The sequence below is a fragment of the Anser cygnoides genome, chromosome 3, assembly GCF_040182565.1.
Source record: "Anser cygnoides isolate HZ-2024a breed goose chromosome 3, Taihu_goose_T2T_genome, whole genome shotgun sequence".
NCBI classification, from domain to species: domain Eukaryota; kingdom Metazoa; phylum Chordata; class Aves; order Anseriformes; family Anatidae; genus Anser; species Anser cygnoides.
In genome coordinates this window covers 95,724,067-95,749,615 of record NC_089875.1, presented here as the reverse complement: position 1 = coordinate 95,749,615, position 25,549 = coordinate 95,724,067, and the positions used below count along the sequence as shown (strand labels likewise).

The following is a 25,549-nucleotide window of genomic DNA, read 5'->3' as shown; positions in this document are numbered from 1 at the left end:
CATCAGGGATCTTTTTCCATAGTTTTGCAAAACCTTTGAAGTTTCAAAATAGGTTGCACATTGCTAATGCATTGAAAATGCGTTCTGCATTACAGTTGCAAAACAAAGGATGCATTTACAATCTCCAGTGGAAAATAAAACAGGCAAAAGTACACCTAAGGAAACACCTAAGGAAAAGTAAAAGGCAAATATATATGTATATACATATATTCACTCAAGACTTGGAAAACATATTTTAGGTATGTTCTTTTTTATTTATTTATTTATTTTTTTGACAAAAGCAAAATGGCTTTTCCCAGCAAGAAACTGCATGTAATGTACCATGGAGATTTTTTCATTTTTTATTTTTCTGGATGTATTCCATAAATGGTGTGGAAAAAAGAGGTTCCATATGATTTCTACTTGCGAGTTCTTGTGTCAAACCATGTAATCCTACTTCAGCCAGCATTACTTGAAGACAGGAATAATATTAGGAATATTATATTTTTTTCTTTAATAATTATGAATATATATATAACTTGTTATATTCTTACTTAATAGCAGACTTCTCATATCTCAGGTGGAATGAATGCAAGAATGCAAGTGACTAACAAAGGTGTATGTCATGTGCTCACTTTTTTTTTTTTTTTTTAGTCTTTAAGCAAAGCATTTTTTCAGTTGTAAAAATAAGATTTAACATGAAGACCAATTTAAAGATTTAAGGAAGCACATAGTGACAGTTCCTTGTATTAATGAAATTGCTAACAACCTATGGGATATACTGCAAATTCCTTTGCCTTCAAACATTTCCATACCTTCAGGGACTCTCCAAAGCAGAACACTTAAAATGCATTGTGTGCTGGAATACATTGTTTGTATTCTGCAGTCTATTCAAACTGAAGATGACAACTCTACATTTTAAGCAGGACTGATACAGTACGTTATTTGTTGCAGTTCAACAAAGTGCTTTTTGAAACTCACTGTACTGTGTACCTTCTGTTACCACCTCTTTCCATTTTTAAGACTAGAAAATATTGATGGAAACCAGGTCATCTAAGTAGGAAAAAGTATTTTAAAAGACTTCTACTTCATGTGGATACGCCTGAAACAAATACCATGTGTGTTGTCTGTTTGGTTAGCTTAGGCTTTTGAAATCTAGGCAGGATCCCCAGTCTGAACATTAAAGCAGGATGAGATTTATTCTCTACAGTTTCATCATTTGTTACAATCTTTGTCACAAGAAAGGAAGAGGGAACCTTGTGCCATTTTCAGCTCTTGTTTAATATCTTCTTCACAGGAAAACGCTGCCAGGATATTAAACTCATCTGTTCTTTTGGATAATAAGGATGTAGCGTACCATTTTGACCTTTCCAAATGCTCTGTTTCAAATTGCTGTTCATTAGATTTTTTTTTCTTGATTAAAGTCTCACTAACCTGTAGAAACAGAATGGAATAAGTCCTAGTCAAGACATAGCATATCAAGCATGATCAAAATAGAACCACATATTTGTATAGCTCAAGGGCTATAACAGACATTAACACATTTAATGCTAGATTATTGATGTATTCAGTCATAACAAAGAAGCTAAAATGATGATTATTTAAATTTTCCTCATGACAATTCAGAGTCTTGAGCGGAAGAGCTTCTATTTGGTTCAAGGTCTAATTATTAGAATGTGAAATACTCTATTTTGGGGATCTGTAGAAAAGTTTTAGAGAAAAAACTTGTAAGAGAACTGAATTACAATCCTCAAAGGGAAATGTAATTACATGATAAAATATATATGACTGAGACCCAGATTCATCTTGGTTGATTTATAGATTCTTAACTTCAGAAATAGATATTAAGGGCAGAAGAAATTGTACATTATTATCAAGTCTATCCTCCCGCATGGCAGAGTCCCAGAATTTCTCTGTCAGACTCCATAGTTTCAGTCTAAGATGTGGTGTATCATTCAGAAGGATGAAAGTTGCTCCTACTGTCAAAAAATTCCATTGTTGTTTTTCTTGGGGGTGGGGGTGGAAGTGGTAGTCAGAATGGAATTCTTGGCTCCCTAATTATACATTCCTTCCTCCTAAATTAAGAGGCTCTTAATTGTCACGGATACTTTTTGCCTGTAGGTATCTAACAGCTGCAGTCAAGTGACTTCTGTCTTAACTAAGTTAGTAGATAGAACTTCACTTTTGTCTTGCTCTTGGTGCATTTTCCCCTTCTTTTTTTTTCATTTCAAAACTATTTTATGTATATATATTTTGATTTTCAATATCCTTTTCAACATAACGTAATAACAGATGGCTTTCCAGTAAAAGTCATGCAAATGTGGACAAATAATTCTGCACAAATTTCTGTTTACTGTTTAACTATTAAGTCTTACAAGGGTTATATTTGTCTTCACATAGCATCCCACCATCCAGCTTATTATCTATAGTGACACTATGTCCTCAAAATTACTGCTTTTCTGGCTAATTCAGGAGAAAATCAGACTAAAAGCAAAATAAACTATCAATTGAAACAAAATAAAAACAGTAAAAAGACACAACTTGTCCTTTTGTATAACATTTAAGAAAAAAATCAATACCCTGCTCACTTGTGTTCACAGCTTGGTTTTGCTATCTGTAAATTCTTGTATTACTGGGTCTCTTAGCTGGAAGTTTAAGACTTTAGGTTGTTTTCGTCTTTCTTTTCAACAGACTATGAAAATAATAGTGAAGTGGTTTTGCCTATTTTTAACCTCTGACCTGGAGAACCCCCTAGTCTTGGGACTGACGTTTCAGAATTATATAAACACTCAGTGATAAAATTACTGCTAATGGTGCTCGGGAGAGAGAATATCTCAATGCTGGTGTCAATGTTATGATTGTCTCCTGAGGGACTGTGTTGTCTGTTAGAGCAATTTGTTTACTGTTGTTTACTTTTTGTGTCTCTATAGGTCAGTAAGCGTTTTAAAAGCAGTAGGTAGAAATCTTTGCATTAGCACTTACCAAACCAAAATGTGCAACAGGAAAATTGTATTGGTGGAACACAGGAAACAGCCTTGTCTGGGCAGTAAAAGAGGCAGTGAATTTCTTTTAGGTGGTTTGTATCACACCCACAAGTATTAAGAGATGAACATGGGGATGCAATGACAGGTAACAATTCACTTGGTTCTCTGTAGGAAAACAGATTAGTACCATTAAGAAGAGCAATAGCTTAAAGTTCTGAGTATAATACACTATCTCAGGAACATTTTTTTTTCCTGAATCTGAACATTAGTATTAATGAAAACCATATTTCCCTAGAAAAGAATTAGACCTCCAAGGAGCAGTTTTAGCTGCAGGTTATAACAATTGTTTTGCACTATAATGCTGGATCTTGGGAGAAGGCATGTCATCAATCAGGAAGGGGTTACAATGAAACTAGATACTGTATTTACCAGTTTCTCACTTTCAATCTGTATATACAGCTCAGTACTGAGAGGAAGGAGCAAAGCCAAAGCAAGCAATTTAGGATCCATTCAAAGATCTAGTATTCATGTATGCACGCATGCAGGTACCCAGGCACCTGCACACACAAACGTACACGGTGACCGAAATGTGAACTTGCAACCTTTTCTACTGTCTATGTATTTCAAATAGCAATATGGCAATGCACCACAGAATGCCCTGTTCTGTTGTTGCAATGCCTTTGAAGCAATAAAATGCATTCTTATAGTATTTTTAATTGGAGGGACTAGAGACTACAGGTATGAACTAATTACTGTAGTCTTATCTTAAGTAGCTATGTAAAACATAAGAAAATCACGCTGAATCTATATATTTATTAGGGAAAAATGCAGTACAACACCATGCATGGCTACTTTGCCCATCTACATGAGTAATCTGAATCTGTTTAAAGATCACAAATGTTTTGTTCTGAGCTATAATAAAACCAGCTACCCATAAAATGGAGCCATATGGCTCTTCAACTTCTCAGAATGAGATTGCTGTCACTTACCCTGTTTTAAAAGAGCTACATGGAGAACTACATAAATGCATCCTATAGACAGCAGGGCTAGGCACTTCCATTTTTTGCCGAATATCAAGCCTACATAAACTTCAGCATCATTGATTTTACGTTTTGTTTTGAAGGGACTGTTAAAAATGGGCCTGGAGAATAACAAATGCATAAATACCATTCAAGATGAGAGGCAAGAAAGAGTAAAGTCTAATTAAATAAACATGAACAGTTGTGATATGGTATGTTGACGGCATTTACTGGTGCCAGCTTAACTTTTCAGGGCACTCTGGCTTTTAGTTAGAAAAATATAAACTAAGTAATATAAACCAATATAAACTTTCCTATAAGTAGGAAACTCAGTTTTCTGCCAGGCCTTTGAAGAAAGGACAGGGATTCAGGGATTTTTATAGAATCATAGAATAGTTAAAGTTGGAAAAGACCTCCAAGATCGTCTGGTCCAACCATTCTCCTACCACAAATATTACCCATTAAGCCATGTCCCTAAGCACCACATCCAACCTTTCCTTAAACATCCCCAGGGATGGTGACTCCACCACCTCCCTGGGCAATCTGTTCCAATGCCTAACTACTCTTTCTGAGAAGACATTTCTCCTAATTTCCAACCTGAAAAGAAAGAATTTTACATTAGAGTAGATCTGATTATGTATATGAAATATTTTTATGTACTCACAAATATTTTACTAAAGCCAAACCACAGAAAACTAATTTAAATTAAATTAAACTTATTTCTGAGGTTAAGTTTCTTCTTCTTCTTCTTCTTCTTCTTCTTCTTCTTCTTCTTCTTCTTCTTCTTCTTCTTCTTCCTCTTCCTCTTCCTCTTCCTCTTCCTCTTCCTCTTCCTCTTCCTCTTCCTCTTCCTCTTCCTCTTCCTCTTCTTCCTCCTCTTCCTCTTCTTCCTCCTCTTCCTCCTCTTCTTCCTCCTCTTCTTTCTCTTCTTCTTCTTTTTTCTTCCTTCTGAGCTATATATAAGTCATATGCACATTCCCTGGTATGGATAGACTGTATGTAGGTAGCAGGGGATATAGATATTCCCTGGTAGCTGGATAGACTGAATTGCCCAATTCAGAATACCCTGAATTACCAAAAAAAAAACCAACAAACAAACAATCGAATTTTTTTGTTGTTGGAAGCTAGATGTCAAGCAGGCTTCTTCAGAATTGATTCTCTAAATATCACTTTAGGCTTGTCTTCAAATTCAATGTTGTCAAGTCATTAAATCCTTGGGTTTACATTTATTTCATTCAAATTTCCTTTATTTTCTGTAAGAAGTGTAGCAGTCCATAGTCACTGACACATTTTGAAACGAACAAACAAAGAAACAAGGCTTTTAATTCCTGTAGGTGTTTTCTTCCCATTGCAGTACTGATCAAAGGGGCATGCAGGTATACGATATGAATAGAGAATCACAGAATCATAGAATTGTAGGGGTTGGAAGGGACCTCAGGAGATCATCGGGTCCAATCCCCCTGCCAGATAAGGTTCCATAGAGCAGGTTGCCCAGGTAGGCGTCCAGACGGGCCTTGAATATCCCCAGAGAAGGAGACTCCACAACCTCCCTGGGCAACCTGTTCCAGTGCTCTGTTACCCTCACCGTGAAGAAGTTCTTTCTCATGTTGGTGCGGAACTTCCTGTGCTCCATTTTGTGGCCATTACCCCTTGTCCTATCCCCACAAACCCCTGAAAAGAGGTTGGCCAAATCCCTTTGTCTCCCACACTTAAGGTATTTGTAAACACTGATAAGATCCCCTCTCAGTCTTCTTTTCTCCAGGCTGAACAGACCCAGGTCTTTCAGCCTTTCCTCATAGGGAAGATGCTCCAGGCCCCGTATCATCTTTGTGGCCCTCCGCTGGACTCTTTCCAGGAGATCCCTGTCTTTTTTGTACCGGGGAGCCCAGAACTGGACACAGTACTCCAGGTGAGGCCTGACCAGGGCAGAGTAGAGGGGGAGGATCACCTCCCTTGACCTGCTGGCCACACTTTTAATGCACGCCAGGATCCCATTGGCCTTCTTGGCCACCAGGGCACACTGCTGGCTCATGGTCAATGTGTCATCCACAAGGACCCCCAGGTCCTTCTCTGCAGAGATCCTCTCCAGCAGGTCATCTCCCAGCCTGTTCTGGTACATGTGGTTGATAATAGAATTGCGCAATGATGATGACGTAAACTTGGTAATTAAAATAAAAGTGATGACTTTAAATTTCCCAGGTACATTTGTGATTCTAAGAATATTCTTCATAGGTTTTTCACCAAGAAATGAGACATTAATATTCACAAGTTGAAACAGAAAAAAAGTTGAAAAACCCTGAATAGATCCTACTAATGGTGGCTGTTATAATTCTGCATTTTAATATTAGAAAGAATTCTCTTTTCTGTACAAAAGGTACAAATATTATTCTACAATAGAAACTAACCCAAGGTTTGGGACACTCTTTGCCAGTATTATTACTGGCACAGAACATATCTCAGATAAGAAATCAAAAGATAATTATTTTCACCCAAGTTGGGGTTCTGCTTACGGGTTGTGTACAGATTTATGCACATGCAGAAACCCACAGCCAGAACAGTGTTCACAGCTGTTAGATCGTTTTCATGGATATGATTAAAGAGGGACAGTTCTTATTTTTTAGGCCTTGCTTGAGGTGAATAAGTAATTCAGTATGATAAAATCTGTAAGGACAATAATTATGTGGCAGTAGAATAATAAAATCAAGGATCAAATGTACTGTTGCACAAACTATAAATATGAATTCACTGTACCATGTCAATTCTAGTGTCAAGGCTGCAGCCATAGTAAAATATGATTTTCTATTGTTCACTAAGTCCTTTTGGGTATGAGTAAGCATGAAGAAAAACTAGATTTCCCTTGAGTGATTTCAGGATATGGGTTATTGCAAATTATGAACATTAAAAGTCATAGCAACTGGAAACAGCTTTTTCTCCTGTTAGAGGTACAGAATTGGTCTCTAACAGATAAAATATACACAACATGTTATTTAATGTGGAATTATACTTTCCTTTACAACTTGGTTAAAATGATGCCTGGTGAAATTACACCATTTTGAAAAGCGAAATAGATGAATATCAACACTAGGATTCAGGGCATGTTTTTTATTCTGACTAGAATTTTGGATTTCTTATGACAGGGAAGATATAACAGCATAGAAAACAAGACCCACATATTTACATAGACAAAAGTTATTTGTTTTGATAATTTTGAAGTAATTCAAAATCACAGACGTAAAATTTAACACCTAACACCTAACTTTCAACTTACAGAGTAAAATTAATCTAATGACATTAGAAATGAATAGAACATAGAAATAGAGTATGGAAAGTGTTTATTAAAATGATTAAAATTGCACATATGGGTACTTTACTGATTTTAATTTTTATTGTTTTGTTGCAGTTTTAAAGTGTTGATCCTTCACATGTGGACAATCTCTGTCTTCCCTGGAACTTAGAATTAGTGTCTCCAGCAAAACAAATTTGTGGAATCAAAAAAGATATAAAATATATATTCTTTAATTTGTATGTTTCTTAAAAATATAAGGTCTCAGCCACTTCATGATGCATCATATCTGTAGAATTGAACTGAAGGCTTGATTTCAAAACTCCTGAAGTGAGTGAGATTCAGTGAAGGTTTGGATTGCCTAGAATTTGAACACCTTGGTTCTTTGTGGTTATTATGGCAAATAGCCACCCTGAATTTCCAGTCCTGGATAAAGAATGCCAGTCACGCACGTAACACTGAAAGTGCAAAAATATGCATTGAGAGGTCAACAACAAAGAACGAGGCTTTATACTTTTTGTTAATCCAAACATTTGTGTTTCTGATTTAGGGATTATGGCTCAGCAGATGCCAACTGTTTACATTTCAGAAAATGGCACCTCTGGTATGTATGTACGGTTCATCCTGAAGTGAGTCTGCTTGATCTCTATAAATATTAGGAGGTGATGTTGTACTTTAATAGAATTAAGAAAAATCATGGAGATTTTTATTGATATACAGACTATATTCAGAGAACACCACTGAAATGACTCGTATCCCATTTATTAAACCATTTTATGTGCTCTTACATTTAACATGGTATAATTTTAGAGACAAATCTGATAACCTTCACACCTATGATTAGACCCACTGAGATGAATAGGGATTCTCATTACTGCAATATGACTTTTTTTTTTGTTTTTAATTTTAATTTTTATTTATTTATTTATTTTTCCATCAGTCTGACACTTGGAACTTCCTTACAAGTATTATTCTTGGAGTTGTATGTAGTTACTCAGAATACTGGGTGAGGCAGGAGCAACTCAGAAACCACAACAGGCAGTTATTGGTAGATAGCGATGATTTAATGACATATTTTGTAGCTTATGGTAAGTCGACCCTTTGTAGTTTTAGTAAAAAGCCTAAATGGGTTCTCATATTCATTTTTTGATGTTATTACATTTATCACTTTATACTTGCTTTGCTCGGATCAGTATTGTTCAAATCTGTTAAAGTATATGCCTAAATACATTATTATTTACTCTGGTATTGCCCTTCACTCTTCTTTTGTGCTTGACAAAATCAGTTTTGTTGTCCCTTTTCCAGATGCTCACAGAGAACTAGTTGTGCCAACCAATTTCCATATGATAGAAATACCTGTCCTTTGGTTGATAGGACAGGAAAATGCCATATTCTGCCAATGTACATGGAAACCTGTACATCACAGTCTTTGAAATGAACTACTTGCTACAGGGTTGTTACACTTAGTGTAAGCTACAGCTCATTCTGTCAGCTGAACTGACAGATACTGGGATGAGCTTAATGCTTGTCTACACCACTTATATGCAAGGAAGATAACTTTTTCACTCAAAATGTATATTTATGAATATACTTATGAGTAAATGTATATTTATTTAAATGTATATTTATGAGTTTATTTAAATAAAAAATGTTTCTGGGGCACAAAGAAGGTAGAGCAGCTGACAAAGAGACCTGGAACACAGAAATAGTATATATGGATAACACTTTTCTATCTAATTCAGAATGTGTTTTCTAGTGTTATTATATGATGCATTAGAATAGGCTGCAAATGTCTCGCAATCCTTGTACCCTGTTCTGTGGTGCTGCGCAAAGATAGAATTTCTGATTTTTATAGACAAATGACATAGTTCCTAAGAAGTGAAATGGCCTTCCTTTCAGCTACCAATTAAATATCCAGTCATTATGAGAAATCTTGCTCTCTACTGCATTACTATCATGCCTTAAAAATCTCTCTTGATAAAGATCGACTGTTAGAGGATAAGAAGCTGGATAAGATTATGATAACAAGCAAGAGGAATTGTTAAGCCATATTAAAAGACTAATATTGCAGCACCTTGGTATTCATATCAAGATTGAGGTTAAATACACTTTAATTCAAATCTAAGAATATGGCTGAAAATGATGTCAAAAGAAGCAGAAAATAAAAACATAAAGAGGTTAGATTTGAAAAGACTGTTAAGAAATTTCTGAGATGTGGTTGAAGGAGGCAACTGAGAAATATGCCGATGGGTCAACATGCATTTTGACAAAATGCAGAATGATGTAGTTTTGAAGTCTAGATACTGATATATATTCCTTGATTTTATGTTCATTGTGTTAATGGAAAATATCTGAAAGTTGCACCCATCCCAACAGAAACAGCAGCTCAATGTATAACAGATGTCCAAGAAACAGGAAATGGTTGAATGTGAAATGTAATTAGAATATTAGATTATTTTATAGCTCAAAGGTGTGCTTGAGTCTAAAGTGCTTGAAAAATTATAGTGACTAAAATGGAAACTTGTGTCAATGTTACCTATTGATGACAGTTTCCTTATTCATTCGATTTTGAAACCAGCAAAACCAGAAGGGTTCAGAGATAGATTATAACTTTTTCTTTATAAGCATAAAATGAACAAATCCCTAAGCCAAATTATTAGCAAGTACTGAACTAAAACTGTTTTCACATGCATCATAAAGATGTGTTTATAGGCAATGGGAATAGCCAGAGTTCTGATGAAAGCACATCTTGACACCCCCAAAAAAGAATAAACCCACTAAACCCCATTTTCATCTTCTATGGGAACCCTGCTGTTGAACTCTCTTCTGCATATCTAATATATATATATATATATATAAAAATAAAAATCTAATGCAATGTGACGTATTAAAAAAAAAAAGTATATTCTTAGAGTAAAAATTACTCATCAAGTTATTGAGATTAGGGATGAACTTTCTCTGTTCGCACAGTTTTTTCTCATGGAGACACGATCACTGCTGAGACACTGTTACAAATGTCTGATATTCCTAAATTTTCATCTAGCTTGGGTTTTGGCACTGGCTATCCATCAGATCGCCAGTTTGTGTGTACATCCCTCCACCTGGAAGAGGTTCTCTGTTTATCAGTGTAATTGCTCATTTCACAAAATCCACCATGTGTTATAGCACATGTGTAATACCCTGTTACATTTCCTGAGAGACTGGGGTGGTGCATGCTGATGGTTATAGTCTTTAACCCTTATAAGAGTAGGATTGTGACATAGGTTATTTCTTATTTACATAAATGTTACTAATTTGTTTCCTGTTTTAATATTCTGGAAAATGCTGCATATATTTACAGTCCCCAAATTGACCATTGCTTGAAAAACAAACCAGAAAGCTAGATTCAGTTTGGAGGCTTCAACTTCATTCAAGCATGTTGTTAAAACTATACAGTTGTTTTGGCAAGGAAGCTTCCTGTGTTAACATCTGTCTTTCTGCACAGATCTAGGTACAGGAGTTTACAGGAGTTGCTCCAGGTCATCAGTTAAAGTCTGTGCTGTCATGTAGTTTTGCAGCTACATAACCTGGACTGTTTATGAGTAGCTTCTTTGCAGCCACTGTTAAGATCCATACTACATCCCATGTGCCTTGTCCAGTTTTCTGTTGACCATCCTAAGCATCATCTGAGATTCACAGGTTTTTATTTTTCTCAGAAAAAAAACATCTTCAAAATTCTCTAGCTTTGTGATTTCATCTTCCACCTCCATCCTGAAATTCCCACCCCTCTAACAGTCCCTTCACTTTCTTAGTGGAGTTATCTAGGGACTAACGAAGAGAATCTAGTTGTTTGTACACAGCAATTGCTGTCCTAACTGAAGGCTTTGAAGCTGTAATTATCTTTTGAGAGTCCTTTGCTGTACCATCTCTGTTCAAAAATGTTTTCTTAAAATGACAAGAGTAAAAGTACTTTAAGTAAAAGTACATACATCTGTGGAGATTCATACTGAAAATTTCTTTACATAAGGATGACGGTTTGGTGAATGGACCTTAAATGAATTCTATTTGTACTGCAATATTCACCATGTTTCACTGCCATGTTTGTTATAAAAGCCTACCTTCACCAAAGTCACTTTAATACATCTGTGGGTAAATCTTATATCAGCTTCATATAAGAAGTGATTAGCAAAGGTAGGGTAACAGAAAAAAATGGAAACAGCAGATGAAAGCTAGCTCCTAAATAAAACCTTAAGGAAAAGTTCCACTTGCTTAATGGCTATTCCACTGTGCAACAATGAAGACTTTGGAACTGCATGTGTTAAGTTAGTGTCCAATTTTAGACATTTATGCATAGTGAACTTTAAAACAGACACTTTAATTTCAAAGTCAGTGGACATCTCATGCATTATCCACGCATTATCTACACATTATCAGGCAGACAGAAGGGAAGCAAGAAAGCTGACAACACTAATTAGATTATGAAATGTTTGGGAACCAGTGAAGACTATGATGGGAAAGGCAAGTCTCCTTCAGTAGACGAGGAAAGTAGAAGGGAAAAGCTGATAAAAATAGACCCATCTTCCTGTGATTAGAAGAGGCTGCACTTGTCACATGGGACATTGGAAAAACAGGTCCTACTTTCTCAGATATGAGAAGGAGAAAATAGAACTGTAGTATCACTTGCTGGGATGCATGAAAGGGCATCATTTTATGCAAAATTTTGTATAAGTCTGTATAATTGCCATCCCATCTGATTTTTAAAATTAAAGAGGGTTTACACAGAATAAATGGAAACACTCAGCCTTGCTGTACTCAGGGTGCACTAAAAAGAAATCAAATACATTCCGTTGTGGCTGTATTGAATTTTTAGCTCTGCCAGCTCAGCACAGTTTTCACAGCCTTCAAAGACTCTTTGGACACCCACAATGATCCCATCTGTTTGTATTTGTTTTGCTCTAATACAGTAGGGTAGGACTCTCAGTGACACTGTCCATACTTAGGGATAGTCCGTCATCCCAAAAGCTACCAAGGAAAGAGATGTTATTCTATCCTGTTTTTGGCTGCAATAAATTTCTGCTGCAACACCTTGCTCTCCATCAGCTGTGCTGGCCTTTCCTAGAACTTATGCTCATTGTGTGCATATGGATGGTGCAGCATTTACCAGTTTCTGTGTTCAACTGTGTTCAAATTCAGAAAAAAAAAAAGGGTGGTTTCTTTTTTTTTTTATTTCTTTTTTTTTTTTTTCTTCCCCTATCGTTTCCTTGCTCACATATCTAGTTTGAGGTTCAATTTATTCTTCTGGGAAATCTGTATGAAAGTGCGCATAAATGAATGAATCACCAACAGAGTTGCCAACTTGTTCCCATGGCACCTCTAAATGCTACCCGTGCAAACAATTCAGAAGAGACAAAGTAACAATAAAAGCAAAAGATGACTGGGGAAAAGTGTGAAGACTTTGAAGAAGGTTGTGAGTACACAAGAGAAAAGGAATTCTGGCCTACAGAAACATCAACATTAGTGATGAGGTATAAAGCAAAAAGTATACCACTTGACCTCCAGACAGAGGTTGCTGAACTGGCAATTAGAAACTTGTCTTTCTACCTCTAAGTTGATTGTATCTGATTGGAAGTCAACAACTTTTTTTTTTTTTTTTTTTTTTTTTTTTTATTGATACTTTTCAAGGCAGAGCTAGAAGCGAATCACTCCACATCTTCCTCAATAGCTTTTATATTAGCAAACCCTCATATACTAAAGTGCAAAATGACTGTGATAGCAGAAGAGAAGGGGTTCTTTTAATTTGCTTTGCTGTTTTGAAAATCCAGTGACGTGAAAAACCTGGGTAAATGCCATTGGTTTATTCATTCTCGAGGTGGCTTTAGAAACATCTCTTTGCTTCTGCAGGACTGATAATTGCCTGGAGAGGTGAAATTCAGTGATTATTTCAGATGTTAAGAATAAACAGTGAAGCCTCTGATGAGACATGTACATACTAGCAAAAGCTACAAAAGTTATCGGACTGCATAATAATCATGACTAACCCGGAACAGAATTAGAATCCTATTCCATGGGAATAACAGAATGAATGGAGAGCAGTTAATAGGACTAAATGTACTGTACAGAGACATGAAGCATAAAACCATAGTTAATGACTTGTGATCTGTCTTCCCCTCCTCCCCATCAATACAGCTTCTTTATTCCTCTTTGGCCTATATAATTCAGGTATATGCTTCTCATCCAACAGTGCACAATCATGTTTATTTATCTAGTCTTTTCCTTCGGAGCTGAGATAACGGTAACATGTTTATTTATTTATTTAATAGCAGCAATGAAATGCTGCTAATATGTGTGAATCAAATGAAAAATATTATACCGAAATCTTATGCCTGCCCAGTAAAAATGAGTCCAATTTACTTTCTACATCTTTGTTTCAAACACCTCAAAAGAAAAGGTGTTACTGAAACTAGAGTGTACTTTTAGCATGTTTACTTCATCTGATATTCTGATCTCTAACATCTGCATCAGTAGTCTGACACTGCAAAGCAAAAATGTACTGTTCTTTCCTCAGCTAAGTCACTTGCAGGATATTTCAAGGGTGTCTAATAGATCAAGACAGTATATCGTGACACAACTATGAATCTCTTGGACTTTTCTCCTATTTCAAGTGACAACACAAACTGTTTAAATGTTTCTTGCACTAAAAAGATTTCAAATCCATTATTTTGATTAGGACTAAGTTGATACCAAGTTCTTAATGAATAAAAAACATATCCACTGTTACTGAATAAAAATTGCATATCAAAAAGGACGAATTATACTTCATAGTTATTTTAATGGATTTTTTAAAGATGTATATGTTATTAAATCACATCATAGCCTATTGAAAATATTGCAAAATGATATTAATATTTTCAAAACCTAAGATTAAAATTAGCTTTCCTGTTGCTGATGAAACTCCAGAAAATACAGACCAACATTTTGGAGTCAAAGTTTTCCGTCTTCCACATCCTGAGATTTGTGAAATAACCTGCAACTGGAGGAAATCAAAACACAGAGGTAGTTTCCAGCTGTGCACCTCTAAATAAGTAACTGAGGTTTGCAAGAACAGTTAGTAGAGCTGATAAGTATGTTGAGTTAATCAAGTAAGAGTGTGCTAAACTTTGCTACTCTTCTCCCAACTGAGACAAATTTTTAGATTATTCAAATTGATATTACTCTTTTGGCACTAGTACAATAAAGCACTGATCTTAAATCCATGAGAATTTACCCTGGTAGTACTGCCGTCTACAAGATGTCAAACAGTTTTGTCAATGTTTTCTGAGTATAATATTACTTGGTGTGAGGAATGATCATAATTTAGGTATTAGAAATTACATCATGCCCTTGGGAGGATCTGTAAAAAGCAGAGTTTTTCTGGCAATCTTCTTGTTTCCTTTTACAGTCAAAAGGACAGAAGCTCTTTTCTTTCACAAATGTTGGAATCTGCAATGTGTATGGTTCACTCAGAGGACACCAATATCCCTGTGACAGGATGGAAGGGAAGATGAAAGTACACAGTTTTAATGCTTTTCTTTCAATGCTGGTTCTTTCAATTGCTGGCTCTTGCACCACAGGAGAATGTTTTGACTCTATAGGAACTTAAAATGTGGGGTTTTATGGCAAGAGTCTTGCATACAGTGTAGTCTTGCACTCAACTTTTGGAAACAAATTCAAAAGAGACTGTTAAATTTGACTGAAAGTTTGAGGAGAGTCACAGAGGAAGAAGGGATAAGCATGGCTGTATATTCAGGGACCTGCTCAGACTAACATGGTCTTCTAAAAGTAGGATGAAGATTTGATACAAAAGGCTACAGCCAGGAGGCCTTGGGACATAACTTGGGGCTTATGTAAGTGCATATATGTGACAGAAATCCCTAGTTAAAAAGAGCCAGTCACCAAGTTTTCTGCTGAACTATGGTGTCTCTCCAGAGATCCTTATTCAATTATTAATGCATCTGCTGCTAATTTCATCACGCAGAGTGTGAATTTGTCTTTCCACATTGAGTTCTAAGGGAATTTTGTAAGAAATATAGAACTTGTCAGCACATGAGAGTCAACACATTACTGCTGTGCTGCAGCCATTTATAATGAAACTAAAATGAGCACTCACTTGTTTGGCATTAATTTAATGTCCCACTTAGCTCCTATCAGATGTAAATAGCTGCTTCATCCATTTAAGCATTTCTGTTCGTGCACATAATGAAGCACTCTGTACCTGTCAAGTAAGCAGAATTCATAACTGAAATAAGAAATGGATGAAGAAATTCAATGTTCTTAATATTAAGGCTTTACAGGGGCAGCGTCATATTTTTTCTGGCCACAGGTATCCCACTGTGAAGTTCATCTTTTATCCCATGCCACAGAGAGCACACAAAGACGTGACATGTATACACATCCTAGTGTGCCAAAAATATTTCTGAGAGGAATATCAGTTCAATTCATGGCACAGCTAACAACAGCTGTAGTTGTCAACCACACTCAAAACAAAATAAATTAGATAGCCAGCCTCTTGGTATTTAAATGTTCTTTATGTTCTCTATTTTAGAAAAACACAGTTTAATTTTAAACAGCATTCTGGTTATGATCATACTCTCTTGAGGAAATTTTTTATGAGAATGAATGGAGATAATGACTACCATTAGTCACTGTCATTAGCATAAAACATTAAAAACTACAATATTTATAACAGACTATGACATGACAATTAAAATATGACTTTCTATCACTTGTGTATGCTTTGGCTACAGCTGGTTGCTATTTTCTAAAGTTAAAATGATAGAAGTCTGATAATGGTATATTTAATGGCATGTTCATCATTGTATCTAATTGTTTTCCACCACAGGGTATGAAGCTTTATGTCCTCTATCAACCCAAAACAAACAGCCATACTGCTTAATGGCTGTTCAATTAATGTTTATGGTGCTACTTTTATAACCTGAGTTACAAGACAAATAAACTCCAAGAAGCAATTTAAGAACCTCGGAAGCTTGATGGGACTTCCACCAATACTAAACATTACTAAAATATCTACAGAATTCCACACTTGAGGATGTGAAATAGAAGACATTTAGTCAGCATTAGAAAATTCTTCCAGGACGCTGGTAGAATTGCCAAAGGAGGAGAAATCAGACCTTGATGCAGGATAAGATAGTTGAGTGACTTTGGGTAAGCTGCCTTGCAATTGCTGTTCATGCTGGGTTAAAACAGAGAAGACCTATTCATCCCAAGTCATATAAAGGTCAGACTCTGTTGCTCAAATTGCAAAGTTATTCCCCTGAGAGTGATTTACCCTCAGTAACCTAGATGCTCTCCACCTTCTAATAATTCTTTCTCCTATTTAGCAGAGCCCCTGCTGTTTAAAAGCAAAGAAGAGTTCAAAAACAGATTTCTCTGTTACTGCCTTGGTGTATATTAATTAGTGTCTCTCCCTTTTGTACATAGCCTGTAGAGAGCAATGTAAAACCACTGTAAATATGTTTTCACTGGAGAGTTGCCATTGTTCTAAATTGCGAAACTCAATGATTTCTTGCTTGTGCTGTTAATTATATATAGCAGTAATATATTCATTCAGAGCTTCCCATCCTAATTCAGACTACCTGATCTCTGGCTTTTAATGATGTATTACAAGCCTGTCACCTAGGCAATTAATCATTGATACTCTTCAGTTCCCCAAAGTAGCCAGACACAGTTAGACAAGAAAGAACCAGATTTGAGGGGTGGTAGAAATTCTTTTCAGGAGCTACACATTTTTTCACTCCATAAACTTTACTTGACACACTCATTGCTGGAAATATATTTTAATAGAACTGCTGTTAGCCTGCCTCTCCTCCCAGTTTCTCAGTTTTAGTAGATTACCATGAGGTTCATAAACAGGCAAAAATAATCTGTGAAGTTTAAAGGCTGTCAAACCTTCTTGGCAACTTCTCTCCAGTGCAGCTGAGAAATGACAAACTTATCACCTAACTGGCTGGTGTATAAAGCTGACTGCTTTTGATTAGGAAGCAATGAGCCTTCCATTTTGGAGTTCATTTTGTGTTTCATAAGCACCTCTTCACTGAAATTATGCAGTTGAACTGCTTTGAATTTGATTATTTTAATGCTACAGCTTTATTATTTGTAGTAAATACAGACATCTTTTATGGTGTTACTGAACATTTAGGAATACTTCAGGATGGTAATAGACGTACTGTTATTTCTCATGTATTATTACTTGATTTTTTTTTTTTTAAATCCAATAATATATTTGAATAAGGCTGCCTGTGTTGCTGTTACTCACTTGTGCATTACTCCATATGTGCTCACACTATATTTCCTCTCTGTTCCACTGGGAAGGGTAAGATGAAAACAATTCTATCTACTGAAGGATGAAATACTAAGTCCTCAGCAGGTAAATTGTTCTCAGAGCTATAAAGAAAGCCAGTGTGAACCACAACAGCAAATGGAAAACTCCTGTATTAAGTCCTATGTTACAGACTTTGTGATTGATACTTTCAACAGCTAGTGCTGTGGAAGAGCACAGTGACAAAAAGCACATGTATAAAACATTAAAGTGATCTTCCAATGTCATATAACTTCATGAAACACTATTCAAATGTGCTGGAAAGCTTGAGGCACTTTTATCTTCTGATATACTTCCAGTTATATTTCCTTTTAGATTACTATGTAACTTCTAGCGATCTGCATGGTGAACCTCAGTAATAAAAAGCCATTTCGTGCCTAGAGAACGCAACTTCTTGGTTGGTCACCTTAGATATAGAGGAGGAGGAATGAATTTAACCAGATTCTATTGCTGAGCAGATTCATGTGGTCAGCTTGATAAACGTTAAAATAATATTCGACTTTGACAGGATGGAGAGTTCAACGCACTGTCTACATGCTAAATTCAACCCTAACTAAGCATTTATTAACTCTGTATCAGTCTTATAAAGAGTGCTTACTCACCTGAATCTACATGCTGTGGAGGTAGCTGCAGAACTCACCAGTAAGATTTATCATTACCTAAAAGTTTAATATATTTATTACTGGTATGGTTCACTGTGTCTTATATCTATTATCTTCAGGCTGAATATTTTCCACATTTCATTCTGTCTGCCTTTAGGAAAATGCATGCAGTTATCCAATTCATCCTCTAATTTGCTTACTGTTTTCCATAGATCATAACTATATTTTATGAGTAGAGCAACATGTCCAAGTCGTTAGGGTTGCTATTAGAAAAATCAAGTAGGCTCACTTCAGCTGCAATTCAAGCTATTAGTGAAATATTAATGTAATATATACATCTTCAGTACTTCTCTGGCTTTCATTAACACCAGCTGCCTGTATCACAATCTGTAATATATTAATTTCCACAATACCTGTATAAACATGCAAGGGGATTAAAAGGTGTTTTGTGTGAGGATATTCAGATAGTCATGATTTCTGTGTTTTGAGATCCTGAAGTTGAGTCTAGTGAAAGCTGCAGGCTACTCAACACTTCTGAAAACAAAGATATGTCTTCAGTGCTCAAATAGAGATGGAGTTTATATTTATGTGTAAAAAAAATGTCAAGGGTCATCAACAGAAATGACTTCTCCTAAGCCAATACCATTTATTTAATAAGTAACTCAAGAAAAAAGCTACCAGAGGTGAAAAAAAAAATATAAAAATCAAAGGTTATAGAAAAAAACTCAGTTCTGGAGAACTCCATAGGCCAGTTTCCATTAGATGAATATTTAGAATGGGAGCTTTGATGTGAAGGCCTTGAATGACTTCTTCTATCAAAGCAAAGCTCTTGTGCATGGAGCTGTGCTTTTCTATACCTACTTTTCATCCTCTTGTTCCACAGAAGAGCATTGGGCACAGAACATGCCCCAGACTCTATGCCAGGATTCAAAGGCAAGCATATATAACGGATTCTGTGTACACAGTTTAATTAACGAAATCTAGTTAATATGATATGCATAATCTGTAGCTTTTAATGTAATTATCTCCCCAAACTGAAATTTAAAAATCCTGTTCCTTAAAATTATAATTATTAAGATTGGGATTAATTTCACCCCAACTAAATTATCTAAAAACTAGTTACACAGCCATCTAGTCTCCTTTTCTAAACAGTAGTGGGCATTTCATCCAATTTGTTTTTTACAGATCTCTAAACGTGGGCCAAATCATCCTTTACTTTATACCTGACTGTCTTTTCTGCATTGAATATAGAAGGAATCTCAAGGAGAAATTGAGATATGACACACAACTCTGAGAGAGCTAGAGCTGGTTCATGGAATCAACTCTAAGACTTCTGTGTTGTTGCATTTCACTAGCCTTTTTGAAATATTACTTATACACTATTTTAAGGAAAATGTATTAAAATGACAAGGAAAGTAAAAAGGAAATAATGCTAATATTTCCTTGGAGCCAGCATTACTTTTTGTTATGCATCTAGCAACATTTAGCAGCCTAGTAGTAGTATTTAGTAACATTTCCTTGTGATGGCATAATATCCTACAAAATCTACCTCTGTATTTGTAAAAAGGAAAAAAAAAGGACTTTCACAACAAATTTCTGATATTTTATATTGGTTTATGTTGATCTTTTTTTTTTTTTTCTGGAATATAGTGTGCGTCAATTGCTATAACAATGTATATATTTTCATAGAAATCTGTATGTCAAAATAGTTACTATACACATTGACTGATAATCCAACCATCAAAAGGTCAAATCTGGATTTATATCTGTATTTATGGATCCACTTAACAAAAGCAGGGGGGCAGTATGGTCTTGCTTCTGGTCAAACTAAATATCGAAAAACCTGAATTTACAGCAAAATTGCCTGACATATCATTGCATTTTAATGCAAGAGATTGGAAAGAAAACATACTTGTCTGAGAAAAAATTACTTATATTAGTGAAGTAACAAGGTCTAGGCCAAATTTTGAAGTATTTGTGGATGTCAGAACAGAAAGTAAGATCTAATCTCCCATTTTCCTTTGACTCATACCATGTGTCTGAAAAACGAATGTAACATTGGGAATGTTGCTCATCTCTCCATAATTACAAAATGGGTTTTAGTAGAACTGAAAATGTTTCAAATAGGCTATATTTATCCACAGACATATTAGGGTCAAGAATTCCTTAGAAAATATAAAAAGTTGGTTACTCAGCTCCAAAATATCTACTTAGCCCTACATCACAAATCCAGGCACATTGTGCTGTAACTGCTCAGCTGTACAGATCTCTGGTGTCCCTGCAAAAAATACCTCATCAGGGTTGTTAAAAGGGGGAAATGTGGAAATGGCTGCCAGTCCTTGTCTGAAAAATGTGCTTAATTGGCATATATTTTTGGGTCAAACTAATGGCTATCAAATAGAAAAGAATATGCTGTACTGCAAAGGGAAGTAGCTGAAAAACAAGAATGTCAGAAAAATGAAAGGAAGTCATGGAGGCAGACCAACCTTGTTTTCATGAATTCTATGAATTTCAATGTGGGGAAAAATCAGACTTTCCTTTCTTGCTCTACAGATTTCTGGTCACCTCTTAGAAATACAAGAAGACTCTCCCACCCTCGTGAAACACCTTTCCACTTACTAAAGCCTGAAGTTACTCTACCAAGCTGAAAGGAAACACTTCTGTGTTTCCAAGGACATTAAGTCATTTTCTTTAGGCAAAGAATGAAAATGATCACCTCCCCAAGTCTTACCTTTAAGTCGTTTTAGGAAATGTAGCCCAACATCCAGGAGATTGGGCTATAAGCAAAATCTATCTTGGTTATTCTCTAAAGCATTCTGTATGATACACAGGAAACAGCTTCCCATTTCTCCTTCCATTTACTGTGTGTAAATAACAAATAATAATAGTGACATGAATCTTCTTATTCCACACTGCGATAATGTGGAACACATTTCTAGAGCTCTAAATTACTACGTATGACACTTAACTATAATCTAATTAAACCCTTAAGAAATATGCATATTTTCATGCATTTCTTGATCTCCCTCTCAGACCTACTTAAATCTCGAGTGCGAGTACTGTGATTGAGGGTTTATTTCTAGATTTAGCTGAATCTCGAAAATCATATATATTTTTTTTTTCTTTCTTAAAGCTGGAGATGTGTTAGGTTTGAATAGCTTTTAACTACATTTGTTTAGTTTTGTTTTCCCAAAGTAACTTTCACTTAATTTTTCACACTGTACTGTTTATTAAAAGGCCAGGATTTCCTGTTAGAGTACAATGTTGACAAACTTCTGATAAATACTGCTTTTCTGCTGGCAGTCAGTCTTCACTCCCTTCCCAGCTGAACTGAAGTTCAACTGAGAAAAGTGTACCTTACATAATGGCTTGGATACTCAGAGAACCCTCTAAACACCAGTGAAAATGAAAGTAAAATTAACTTTATTGAGGAGAACAATGGTAAAGATTTCAGAAGGCAAAATCTGCCCGTGAGTACTTCAGACAGTAGAGAAAATTTATAGCAAGGCAGAGCCAAATTTTTATCACCATTTGCAGAGAGAAAATCCTAGAATGATAGAATAGAATCAAATAATATCCTGAGCTGGAAGGGACCCACAAGGATCATTGAGTCCAACTCCTGGCTCCTCACAGGATCACCCAAAAATCAACCAGATCATTGTCCAAATGCTTCTTGAACTCCGGCAGGCTGGATGGCATGACCACTGCCCTGAGGAGCCTTTTCTGATGCCCAACCACCCTCTCGGGAAGAACCTTTCCCTAACCCCCAGCCTGACCCTCCCCTGTCCCAGCCCCATGCCGTTCCCTCGGGTCCTGTCGCTGTCCCCAGAGAGCAGAGCTCAGCGCCTGCCCCTCCGCTCCCCTCGTGAGGGAGCTGCAGGCCGCCATGAGGCCTCCCCTCGGCCTGCTCTGCTCGGGGCTGAACAAACTAACTGGCTTCAGCTGCTCTCCATATGTCTTCCCCTCTAGACCCTTCACCATCTTTGTAGCTCTCCTTTAGATGCTAACAGTTTTATGTCATTTTTATACTTTGGTGCCCCAAACTGCACTCAATACTTGAGGTGAGGCTGCACCAACACAGAGCAGAGCGGGATAGTCACTTCCCTCGACCAGCTAGCAATGCCACGAAATCCTAATATAGCATGGGGAAAAAAAGTGTCATCGCTTTCAGAACATGTGACAACAAAGAAAGGAGAGTCTGTCCTGAACTGCAGAAGACTAACTTCAGGTCTGTTTTCTTCTGTACAGTCACAAGGAACAAGGAAAGAACTATGGTTGGAATGGAGATATGGGAAGTGATGGTGTGTACAGGATTGTGGCAAGCATTTCTGGTGCCATTATATGGAAACTGCCAGAGGACTTGCAGAGGAACTCCACATTAGCTACTGATACTACTTTTTCTGTTTACCTGAAACCTTTTGGAGGTTGCTAGTTACCATCAATAAAGACTGAAAATGCTCTTTAATTTCACATACTGTTTGCTGAAGAACCAATCCCATTTCTAATAAGTAAATGCAATAACTCTATTTTTCATATGGCTATAAATAAGGTTATTGCATAAAACCCACAACTTTCTTTAGGACAGAAGATTTAGGAAATGTTAGATTTATTATATTTTAAAAATAGTTACACTGGGTTCTTTAGATATATATGTGAGGTCATAGCATTTAATTATAAGACCCCTTCCTACATTCTTCTACACAAGACTGAACTCATTCAGGATATGGGCTTGAATTTCATTATTTAATTAATTAATTATTTTACTGTTTTCCATCTGTATTTCCACTGCTGTAGAATTATTTACTTTCTCACAGGCTTACATTTTCCATCATTTGTAGCAACAATGATACAGTAACTGAACCTTATAAGCATTAATAAGTGTAGATTCAAAACACCTTATGAAGGTACAAATATTTTTCTAAATAAACAAATAGAGAACAGAGAGAAAAAAAAAAAGTTTGCAAAATATTTTAACATGACCATCTGATGAGTTATCTCATACCAAGGGGAGATGATTTCTCAGAATACCTGGCATTTTTAAAAGCTTGTTCTGTGTTCAACATATGGCATAAATATACTTTGATTACTTTTATGTTACTTCTATGAGAAAGGCTTTTTATGTTAGCTTTCCTGACCACAGAAAGACAGAATAAGAACTTAAATGCATTATCAAACATTTCTATCTCAAAGTAACATACCTCATAGGTATATGCATGAGCTCTCTTCCCATGACAAACCTAAGGTGAACTAGTTTAGAACAACCCTCTCTCTCTCTAAAGATTGAATTATCTCAGTTTCTGTCTGAATTATCTCACCTTTGGCACAGACTAAAAACATATTGACAAATACCTCAGCTCACCTGATAGACTGGAAGATCACCGTGAGTCTGAGCACCAACATGTCCTGGAGAGGGTGCTAATGGTGGGTTTAGAATTCAGTGCTTTGGAGATTCCCAGTCTGAGGCTCAGTCCTTCAGATCCCACTGATTTATTTCAAGTGACGCTGAACATTCTCAACTCCATGAGCACCACTCAAAAGGTACAGTAATTCCGTAAGGGCTCCAAAATTCTGTAAATCAAGACAAAGTTGGACACATTCAACGAAAAACACAGAATTAGTTGTCACATTAATATTTACCCTAAATGACTTAGATAGATTCACAGCATCTCTGTGACAAAGGGTTAGTCTGGGTGACAGACAGCTCTTGGAAGACACTGCCTTCCAAATTCTACAAGCTATGAAATAAAGAAGTAACAAAAAATAATAATTTGCTACACGGTTCTGATACATTTCCTGTGCCCTGCAAGAAACACAAGTGGAATGGAAGATCATGTGATCATCTGCTTAGAGTCTCTAAAATAATGAATGTGCACAACAGGGCAAAAATGAGGACAGGGAACAAACTAAATGCTGGCATTTCTAGTTTTGAATGTTTGTGAGGTTATTGTATGGAACTTACGTGATAACAGCTTTCTCATCCAACTTCTTTCTTTTATATTTTTTATAATGCTACAAATTTATGAAGTACTACCTTCAATACCTTTTCTCCACCTGCAATCATCTACTTGAGATGAAGGCTCATGGCCTGTGCACAGTAGTATGAGCATGCTTTTATCAATGTAATAAAAAGACATTTGTAGCAGTGAGTTTTATTAATACCAACACTGCCTTAATGCAGATATATATATATATATTGAGATATAGACTCAAATGGATTCCTGGGCAAATATTTTCAACTGAAAATTTTTCTTGCACATGGAAAAGCTAGTTTTGATGACATAAAAAGGTACATCTCGCTGGTGGTACTGTAAAACTTCCATTTTCTGTGCACAGCATTTTTAGTCTGGTTTATATAGTGAGACCTCTTATAAAGCTGCATCTACTTGGATGAAGGTGAAAGGGCCATTCAGGGTAACAGTGTCTCTGACAGAGAACTGCAATCACTGTTCCTCATTGACAGCTACAATTATCAACAAGACAACAAATGGAGCAAAGGTCTGTCTACCAGATCACAGGCATCTCTCAGCACTGTGAAAGGGTGCAGTATCTTGAAGTGCTCTTCCTGGGTCAAGGCTATTTCAGACTGCCTGCTAAGCAGGACATTGGCTGGAATAACCCAATGCAGTGCTTAACAGATTCTGTTTGAATACAATTAAATTATAAAAGATGACTGAAGATGAAATTTAAATTTCATATTCCCTTTTCAATTGTTGATATCAGCATGGACTTTTAGAGAGTGAAACCTGAGTAAGATCATCTGGATTGAATTCTCTATCAAAAAGCTACTTTGCTTAACTGGAGTCTATCCTTACAGAGCATTCTAGTTGATTGCTTTTGTCTCTACATGATGGATTTTAATATAGATATATTAAAAAAAATGTATAATGTCCAAAATATCATACAGAATAAAGAAAAAAGCCCATCAACTTAAAGGATACCCTGAGGATATTAAGCTGAAGTCATATATTATCAGAAAGTAGTAGCATTCATTTGAATGAGAGTGACCTTGACTATCTTTTCATCTGAAGTCATTATGAACAAATGTTCTTTTGGGAAGAAGAGGAAGAAAAAGAAGAAAAACAGGAAAAAGTCATAGGTTGCTTATCCAAAACCTCTCCACTGAATTTTTACAATGGTTATATAGGGTTGTTATGAAGTTCAAGAAGAAATAAAGTGAGTTACTAGTTGAGAAATTAATATGGAAAATGAATATGTTAAACTATCATGCAAAATAGTCTCACATTTTGTTCTGTTTGCAGAAGAAAAGAAAAAGAAAGCCAGAATGCTAAGAAGTCATAAACAAGGAGCTCAGCTCTTTGGTTCTCAAA

The 25,549-nt window shown here is 36.0% G+C and overlaps 1 protein-coding gene across 6 annotated transcripts in view; it reads right to left on the bottom strand.

The window, feature by feature from the left end:
- Positions 1 to 1,159: 1,159 nt before the first annotated feature.
- KHDRBS2 (KH RNA binding domain containing, signal transduction associated 2) overlaps positions 1,160 to 25,549 on the bottom strand; it is a 378,305-nt gene continuing 353,915 nt past the window's right edge. For 2 of the 6 annotated variants that reach the window (XR_010830533.1, XR_010830531.1), the window contains 5 exons: positions 23,581 to 23,789; positions 18,222 to 18,278; positions 15,391 to 15,495; positions 2,962 to 3,128; positions 1,160 to 1,413 (listed from right to left, as the gene is read on the bottom strand). The gene's annotated coding sequence lies outside the window, so the exon portion shown is untranslated. Of the gene's footprint in view, positions 1,414 to 2,961; positions 3,129 to 12,877; positions 14,763 to 15,390; positions 15,496 to 18,221; positions 18,279 to 20,181; positions 21,083 to 23,580; positions 23,790 to 25,549 lie in introns of those variants that run through there. The other 4 variants (XR_010830534.1, XR_010830535.1, XR_010830532.1 and 1 more) reach the window with 4 other exon arrangements.